The following is a 7546-nucleotide window of genomic DNA, read 5'->3' as shown; positions in this document are numbered from 1 at the left end:
CAAATAAAATATAATCTCCAAAGCTGGGCATGGACTGCTATAGAAAATTAGTTTACCAATAGCCAAAGAAAACAACTTAACAGTAAGTATTATGAAGCGTGTACAGTGGAAGCTTCTGTATCATTAAGTGAGTTTACCAAACAGTAACAGTTCTCCGCTTTTACAGGTAGTAATTCATAATGAGAAATGTAGATATATTTTGTTTATTCTCTCTTCCCAGATATTATTATGGCTTGTATATAGATGTCCTCCAACACCTCATGTCGTCCTGGGTGGGGCTGTTCAGAGGTGGCTGCTTCTAGATTGTGTGATGCTGGGATTAAGGGTACCCCACCCTGTGAGTGAGTGCTACCTGCCCTAAGGGTGGGTAGCCTGAATGGAATATAAGGGACAGAAAGAGGGCTGCTGTTGCTTCTTTGCCTCTTTGCTGCTATGCTGCCTTCTGCCCAGCAGAATTTCTTCTCCTCTGTGACTCCACTCTTCCATGCCACTGTGCCTTATAGCCACCCAACTATGTACTGAAACCTCTACAAACTGTGAGCCAAAATAAGCTTTTCCTCCTTTAACTTTGGGACTTGGGTATTTTATTTCAGCAATGCAAAAAGTAACTAAGATGCTTGGTTAAGCACTTAACAAGCCCTTCCTAGCTAATGTGTACCTCAGCCAAAATTTGGGCTTTAGTAGATGCTGCATAGAAAAATTTCTCCTGGAAATAAAAACAGCTGCAGATGGCCAGCAAGAGCTCTGCCTACTATGTAGTGTGGCCATCTGGGATAGGTGGGACAGAGGATGGCAGAGCTGCCCACAGGAGCCACAACTCAGAGAAACCACTCAGGTGCTTTCATTTCTGGGACTTCTTTCCAGAATAGAAGTTTGGTCAAACTGTTTCTGAATTTACACTAAACAACCAGTTTACACCATTTACACCCACCTGCCTCGCCTCTGGTCTACCTCAGAATAGGAAACACAGATCACAGGCCTGAAGACAGCCCCCATCCACCTTCAAGCAATTCTCAAACTTCATGCTCTTAGATATTATCATATGGATTGGATCTATCAATACAGACTGTCTTACACAATTAAAGCTGAGAAATTTTTTAAATACTTATCAATTCATTTAAATTGACATTAAATTCATTATACTAGGTTTTTCCAATCAATAAAAATTATCAAAGAATATGATATATAAAAACATACACATGTAGCTTTCTTTGCCCCTCAAGATTGCAAATGTCTGGGAGGTAGCTCTCTCTCTCCTCCAGTGCTCTGGATCCCAGGCACCCAGGGCAGAGCAGTAGCTGTGGATAAGAGGAGACTCCAGCAGTGGGAATCCTGCAGTTCAGTCCTGGCTGGAAGCTGAAGCCGCCTCTTCCCACCCACAGGATATTGACCTACTTTCCCCTTCTTATCTTTGTGCAAAATATTTGTTGTACTTAGTGAGTTCTCCCTGTCACAATGAATGTTTGTCTCTCCCTTTCACATGAATGGAGTGCTAAAGTGCTGGCTCAATCAGTGGAAAAAACAATGGAGAAGAAAAGTTGCTGCAGACCATGGCAAAAATGGAGGTGAAAACATCACTTCTGGACAACATGATTGGAGTCGGAGGCATGGTTTTCCTGGAACCTCTCAAGCAAACCTCCATCAACAACCTCAAGAATCGTTTCAACCACAGTGAGATATACCTTTGCCCTGTCAGACGAGGCCTACAGATCCCTCTGAGATCAAGATAAAGACCAGTGTAGTCTCATCACTGGGGAGAGTGGAGCAGGAAAAACAGAGGCCAGCAAGCTGCTTATGTCCTATGTGGCAGCTGTTGGTGGAAAAGGAGCAGAAGTCAACCAAGTCAAAGAGCAGCTCTTGCAGTCCAACCCAGTCCTGGAAGCTCTTAGAAATGCCAAAACTGTAAGGAATGACAGCTCTTCTAGATTTGGCAAATATATGGATATTGAACTTGACTTTAAAGGTGATCCACTTGGAGGTGTGATAAGTAACTATCTTTTAGTGAAATTGTGGGTGGTTAAGCAGCCAAGAGGAGAAAGGAACTTCCACGTGTTCTATCAGCTGCTCTCCAGTGCCTCTGAAGAGCTCCTCCACAAACTTACACTGGAACAGGATTTCAGCAGATACACTTACCTGAGTCTGAACTCAGCCAAAGTTAATGCAGTCAACGACATGGACAATTTCAGAACTGTTAGGAACACCGTGCAGGTTCTGGGCTTCATGGACCACAAAGCTGAGTCCGTCTTGGTGGTGGTGGCAGCAGTGTTGAAACTGGGTAACATCAAGTTCAAGCCCAAATCGTGAGTGAATAGCTTAGATGAAAGCAAAATCAAAGATAAAAATGAGCTAAAAGAAATTTGTGAGTTGACTGGCATTGATCAGTCCATTCTGGAATGGGCATTCAGTTTCTGAACAGTGGAAGCCAAGCAGGAGAAAGTTTCAATGACCCTGAATGTGGCTCAGGCTTATTATGCTCGAGATGCTCTGGATAAAAACCTTACTGCAGGTTGTTCACGTGGTTGGTAAATCAAATCAACAAAAGCATTAAGACACAAACAAAAGTAAGAAATAGAGTCATGGGTGTTTTGGACCTTTATGGCTTTGAAATTTTTGAGGACAACAACTTTGAGCAGTTCATTATTATTATAATGAGAAGCTGCAACAAATCTTCATTGAGATTACTCTTAAAGAAGAGCAGGAAGAGTACATACTAGAGGACATAGAATGGACTCACATTGACTACTTCAATAATGCTATCATTTGTGACCTAATAGAAAACAACACCAACAGAATCCTGGCCATGCTGGATGAAGAGTGCCTCAGGCCAGGCACGGTCACTGACATGACCTTCCTAGAGAAGCTGAACCAGTTGTGTGCCTCCCACCAGCGCTTCAAGAGCAGGATGAGCAGGTGCTCATGGTTCCTCAACAACATATCACTGCCCCACAGCTGCTTCCACATCCACACTATGCAGGCAAGGTGCTGTACCAGGTGGAAGGATTTGTGGACAAGAACCAAGACCTGCTCTACCGAGACCTGTCCCAGTCCATGTGGAAGGCCAGCCACGTCCTCATCAAGTCTTTGTTCCCTGAAGGGAACCCTGCCAAGATCAACCTGAAAAGGCCCCCGACGTCAGGGTCACAATTCAAGGCCACCTTGATGAAAAACCTACAGACCAAGAACCCGAACTGTGTCACGTGTATCAAGCCGAATGATAAAAAGGTAGCACACGTCTTCAATGAGGGCCTGGTGTGCTGCTACCTGGGTCCTCCTGGAGAATGTGTGGGTGAGGCAGGCAGGCTATGCCTTCAGGCAGGCCTATGAACCTTGCCTAGAAAGATATAAGATGCTTTGCAAACAGTCGTGGCCCCATTGGAAGGGACCAGCAAGGTCTGGTGTGGAGGTTTTGTTTAATGAATTGGAAATTCCCGTGGAATAATATTCCTTTGGCAGATCAAAGATATTTATCCAAAACCCAAGAACATTATTCACCTTAGGAGAACTGAGAAAGCATCACCTGGAGGCCCTGGCCATGCTCATTCAGAAGATTTATGGAGGGTGGAAGTGCTACACACACTTCCTACTGATGAAGAAAAGCCAAATTGTGATTGCCACCTGGTACCGGAGATATGAGCAACAAAAGTGGTATCAACAGATAAAAGTCTTCTGCCTCGGTAATTCAGTCCTATATCTGGGGTTGGAAGGCTCAGAAAATCCTGCAGGAAATTGAAGCATCAGAAGCACTGCAAGGAATCGCTTCTCGGCCTTTTGCCTAAGATCAAGTATAGAAGCACTTCGAGGAGGCAGCCACCACCATCACCACATACTGGCATGGGACCCAGGCTCAAAGGGAATTGAAACGCTTGAAGGAGGAGGCTAGGTGTAAGCATGCGGTGGCTGTCATTTGGGCTTGCTGGCTTGGACTGAAGGTGCATAGGGAGTACAGGAAATTCTTTAGAGCTAACGCTGGAAAGAAAATCTATGAGTTTACTCTGCAGAGAATTGTACAGAAATACTTCTTGGAAATGAAAAATAAGATGCCTTCCTTATCGCCAATAGACAAGAATTGGTCATCAAGACCTTACCTATACTTGGATTCAACTCACAAGGAGCTGAAAAGGATTTTCCACTTGTAGAGGTGTAAAAAATATAGGGACCAATTCACAGACTAGCTGAAACTTATTTATGAAGAAAAACTCAAAGCAGTGAACTCTTCAAGGACAAGAAGACTTTATACTCATCTAGTGTTGGGCAACCAGTCCAAGGAGCTTACCTGGAAATCAACAAGAACCCTAAGTATAAGAAACTCAAAGATGCCATTGAAGAAAAGGTCATCATAGTTGACGTTGTGAACAAAATTAACCATGCAAATGGGAAGAGTACCTCTTGGGTTTTCCTCTTAACAAATAATAATTTCCTCCTTGCGGACCAAAAATCTGGACAGATCAAGTCAGAGGTGCCGCTGGTGGACCTGACCAAGGTGTCCATGAGCTCACAGAATGATTACTTCTTCTATGTGCACCTCAAGGAGGGCTCCGAAGCAGCTAGCAAAGGAGACTTTCTCTTCAGCAGTGACCATCTGATTGAAATGGCCACCAAGCTATATCATACATATCATACATATCAGCCAAAGCAAGCAGAAGCTCAATATCGAAATTTCTGATGAGTTCCTGGTGCAGTTCAGACAAGACAAAGTATGTGTGAAGTTTATTCAGGGCAATCAGAAAAACAGGAGTGTCCCCACCTGGAAACAAAAAAACAGCCACCTGCTGGAAGTCGCCATCCCCTAACTGACGCCTCATGGACTGGCTCTCTGTAGCAGTGCAATTGGGTTTTGTTTTGTTTGGGGTTCCTTGTATGTTTGGTTATTTCCAAAGACTATCTGTTAGGGTCTCTTGGCAGAATAAAAGTATTTTTTATTTTTTTAAAAAATGTGTAAATCTCTAATTTCTGATTTAATAGAGGACAGTTATGGTCTCATAACTGGTTTTGTATTCAATCTTTTATCATTACATTGGCTGTAATTTTTTAAGAAAATGCAGCTTCCCATAGGTATAGTATGTGGCTAGAAAAAGGAGTATTATAAGCCTTTTCAGCTAGAGATGAGTCTTCTTTGATACTGTACCAAAACATGGTAAGTGTAGTTTGTTGAAGACTGACTGCAGAATCTGTATGAATGGACTATTCATGCTCTGCCTATCTTGTACCTAAGTAGATCTTTGTTCATGTGCAGGATTTTATGGCATCATGCTCTGGCTGTTTGAATACACTTGCCTTTGAGCTATACTCATCTTCCAAATGTTGACACATTTCATAATCCAATATCAAAAAACCACACTTGTTCAAGTCACCACTGATCCCATTAGAAAGGTCACTGAGTATTAAGAAGCCATCAAACTCAGAGGCAGATGCCAGTTATCCAAAATTCTAGTATTTGTCCAAAACTTCAAATTTTATCATTAGCAGCAAATGCTATTGGTTGTTTTCCTCAAAGTGACAAGTTCACATTGCTTGTTTTTGAGAAAATATTTACCAAACAGGAAGTCAAACAACTGTAGTTCCTCTGCCAGTCATTCTTTCAGGTACAGAAAGTGTTTCATTAAAAAGAGCAGCAAGTTCCACACACAGATCAAGAACAGCACATGCCTGCTCCTCAAGGGGAGAAGTCCTTGGGAATTTCCTTATTGCTACACAGAATAGCAGCAACACGTGTTGTCAAGGACTGAAGGTGAAAAAATTAATCACTTGTTAGGTGGCTCTGACTTCTGCCCAGTGTGAGTGTGACACTGAGGAGGATCACACTGACATACAGAGTCAAGCCACTGCCTGGTTCCTGCTCAGATGCCAGCACTTTTTCCACCGTGGCTTTTGCCCCAGTCTTGCAGTTCAACACAGACAAGCTGTCTGTGCTAGTTAACTGATCGAGTCAACTTGAGTAAGAAATGCCTAACTAAATTGGACCAGCATAGCTCTAAGTGTGGCTCTTGGGATTTACTGAGGACCAAAGATCCACCTTTGGGCAGCTTGTTGCCTTAAAAGTATAAAGGGGAATCAAAGAAGGAAGGCTTCTTCTGTTTCTTCAGAGGTGCTCTGGTCTTCACCTTCACTTGGACATCACCTCCTAGCTTTCAGCGCAGACCCTTCAGCCTTCCACTGCAGATACTTCAGCTTCCTGGCATGGACTCACACAGGACATTACACCAAGCTCCAAGCCTTTGATCATTCAGATCTCCAGGGCACAGACAGACCTTCTGCACTCTTCCACACCTGACTCTGTGGGCAGCCATTGTAAGCCAATCTTATAAATTCTTACATATTTGTATATCTTACATTAAATCTATTTCTTTAGTAAGCACTGACTGATAATTGTCTAAGTGTTATTATGAGTATACTGTTACCTCCTGGACCTCTGGAGGACCCAAGGTGTACAGCTCACACCTTGAGAAGGCTGTCTTCTCCTCCTCCTTTTCCTCTGTCCCCTTCTCTTCCCCCTGTACCTTTTTTTCCTGCTATCCCTGCCCAGAGTAGGGATGAGGGGTCATATGTCTTCCAGAGCCAGGAGACTCAAAAGTCTGTCTATTCCAATGAAACCAAATAAAACTACCAGTTTTATCACTGAAAACAAGGATCCCTGACACTCCAACTTCGTCAGATGTCCCTCCAGAGGAAATAAACCCCCAGACTCAATTTGTCAGCCCAGATAATAAAGTATTGAGATACCAAGAAATCTCAACAAGGCTTTTTATTTTTGCAAAAGGGTGTAAGCATGAGATAGGCACACAGGACAAAGGAGGATTGCCCTTTTTATCCCTAACTCGGGAGAAGCTGCTGACTTTTAAATTCATTGGCTGAATTCAGATGAGATCAGGCACGTTCAGAGTGGTATGGCTGTAGATTCACTGGCTGAATTCAAAGGCTTACAATCTATCACTGTTGACTAACTCATTTAGCATGGGGGGCGGGGGTGCTGAGTAACTTAGAAAGGGGTTGTGGAGTTTGGAATGAACAGTTCTTGGGAACTGGCTGTATGGGAAAAGGTACATAGTCACCATTTGTTGGAACTCATAGTATTAATGGGAGAGAGGGGTGGTTAGTGAATAGATGGCCAGGTCATTTAAACCCAAAATGGAGTTGCTTTGTCCTTGTACTTTGACAGAAAAGACAAAGCCTGTCTCTCACAAACAGAACACGTTGGTGCCCACAAAAAGCCAGAGTCCATGGCCCAGAGAAATAGCCCCCTCCTAACCCAGCTCTGTCTGGGCAGGTGGACACTGGCCTCAGCTCAGGGCACCCAATGTCCCTCCAGCCTTAGGACCCAGCACCCCTTTCATACACACTTGAAGTCCAGGAAGCCAGGTGGTGGTTTTCTGACCTTTCATTTCCTGGCACAGACTTTCTAGCTCCAGAGCACACCTGGGTCACTGCATTAGAACCTCTTCATCTCTACCTGCTGCCCCAGGAGCACCTAGACTGCAGGCAGAGTTTTCCCAGTGGTCTGTTGAAGATCCATTATTTACACTGCTTCTGAAACCATCTCAGATTTCCA

At 43.7% G+C, this 7546-nt stretch overlaps 1 pseudogene; it reads left to right on the top strand.

Moving 5' to 3' along the window:
• Window positions 1-1547: 1547 nt before the first annotated feature.
• LOC101710136 (unconventional myosin-Ib-like) lies at window positions 1548-4980 on the top strand (annotated as a pseudogene).
• Window positions 4981-7546: the final 2566 nt, after the last annotated feature.

This window comes from Heterocephalus glaber, unplaced genomic scaffold (assembly GCF_053883595.1).
Source record: "Heterocephalus glaber isolate CG9 unplaced genomic scaffold, H.glaber_assembly_v1.0 deba00001497, whole genome shotgun sequence".
NCBI classification, from domain to species: Eukaryota; Metazoa; Chordata; class Mammalia; order Rodentia; family Bathyergidae; genus Heterocephalus; species Heterocephalus glaber.
Note: the sequence above shows the minus strand (reverse complement) of the source record. Positions and strands in the feature narration are given on the sequence as shown.